The following is a 2217-nucleotide window of genomic DNA, read 5'->3' as shown; positions in this document are numbered from 1 at the left end:
GACAAGAACTCAAAGCCTGCACAGTCATGAATATGCCAAAAGTAAAGCTTCTCTCTGCCAACACAGACCATTCCATAAGCAAGGACAGCATTTGAAGACTCCCTTAGTGTCAATCCCTGCTAATTTCAGAAATATCTGGTGGTGCTTTCTTTTGTAAGCATATGTGTTCCCTCTTATTGAGGCTTCCCATATGGTATATTCCTGTTCTAGCTGTAAACAATCAGAGAGGAAAAAAAACCAAAAACCCAAGGAAGCCTGGAAATAAAGAAAACAGCAATTCTAGATTTCTGACAACAATAAAACAATTCCATTGTATCAAAGGAATGACAGGGTTTTTAACTATAAGGCACAGATGCCAGTTTTTAGTAGCTGTTCTTCATGCTGCCTACCTGTTGGTGAGTGGACACTGCTCAAGGTCATGCTGCTGGGATTTGTGCTCCCAGGAACCAGCAAAAGAAACTCTCCACAGGTCAGACATGGAAGCTGGGTACTTCATGGGTATGAAACTCTGGCTTTATGACTAAAGCTGCTCCCTCTTGCCTTCAGATGGATCACAACCCAACATCACTATTTTTAACAGCACTGTAATGAAAACTGCAAAATCTACTCACATGTAGTTCCACCAGAATAATATCTGAATTAAATATATATATATATCAAAAAACCCACCCTTTGTTCTTATGAGTAAGCAGCTACAGTAAATGAAAGCATCTGCAGATTGGCACTGGCTAGAGGGCACAATTACATACTCATTCCACCTCCAAACTCAATATGTCACAGATAAAAACAAGCACAACTTAAAACATTTTTTGTTGTTAGAAGATTCCAGAACCCAAGGATTTCTGGATTAACATAACCATTAGAATGTGTGGCAGGCAGGTAAGAGTTCTAGGCATGTTACAGTTCTACCTTCTCCCCCCTCCATCAAATCCCCCTCTCAGTCCTACAGCCAGAGCAGCTTTCACAAACCATCCAGTTTGAGCAGCATTTCTGTATCCTGGTGAGTTATTTCACTGGCATGAAACCTGACAAATAGAAAAATAGAAGTTCCCAGATTAAATAAGATTTTATTGTCACATTTAACTGCTTTGTCAGATGTACATTTTGCAGGTTTCTGTGCGGAATAAAGAGAAAGACTGTAGTTGCCATCTTGCCCAGTTCTGATTTCCACCCTTGGGTGCCTGCAGCCAGCAAGGAACCCAGGGCAAGCTCTCTCTGAACTGGATTGCAACACTCCAAGACAAAATGCATCAAGTTAAGGCTAACCAGAATCATGTCAAACAGCTAAACCAGACCACTAGGTGTTCAAAGGTAGAAACAAGCCATAGAAAAGTGGAGATTTTAACATCTTTTTTTTTTTTTTTTCTTTCCAAAATAATTTTTGCTTAATTTAGTACAGGTGAGGAGAGGCTCATGAACAGCCTTTTTGCCTACACATACACACTGAAATCTTAAGTCTTGTTGTAAATCTGAACTACTGCTACTTGTAAGCAACTGCTTTGTTCTTCTGGGTGCAAACCAAAGAAGTGGCTATGGACCCCTCAAAGGGACAAATGCTTAAGATAACCTCATCTTCAAATGTGTGTTTTCTCATTTACAGACCAGGGAGAAAGTCCAATCATACAAACTTCTTAGTGGCACAATTTCACATATTTTGGGCAATGTTAGCATACAAGCAGTGTTTAAATAAGTGCATCCAAACATGAAATTCTCCAAATATACCACACTTCATTTATCCCAAATGGCAATTTTCTGACTAGAACCACAATTCAGATTAGAATAATCATTTACACATTTCACCCAGAGGAAAGAGGTAATAAACCCAGGGGACTCTCCAAGCAATCTTCTCCTACCCTATCCCCTATTTATTACATAAAATAACTCATCTAGAAGCATAAATCCAATATGCAGATACAAATAAAATGCAAAAAGCAGTCTCTGATGTTTATAATTTGCAGACTCCGAAGTCTAATCATGATGGAATTTACTACTTCTGTCAGTCATTTACTCCTTGTATGTGCACTTTGTATTTATGCTAAAATAACAAATGAGACAATAAATGAGGCTAGTGTGGCATAAAGTCATTGTAAACCCAGCGAAACCAGAATCATTATATTTATGACATTCATTTGGATGATTTACCAGTCATCCCACACACCCCCCCCCAACCCCCTTTACAGAAAAAAAGGAAACCATAATTTGAAGTGATCACACAAT

Source organism: Chaetura pelagica, unplaced genomic scaffold, assembly GCF_000747805.2.
Source record: "Chaetura pelagica isolate M959 unplaced genomic scaffold, ChaPel_1.0 scaffold102, whole genome shotgun sequence".
In the NCBI taxonomy this organism is placed as follows: Eukaryota; Metazoa; Chordata; class Aves; order Apodiformes; family Apodidae; genus Chaetura; species Chaetura pelagica.
This window is presented reverse-complemented; position numbering follows the sequence as displayed.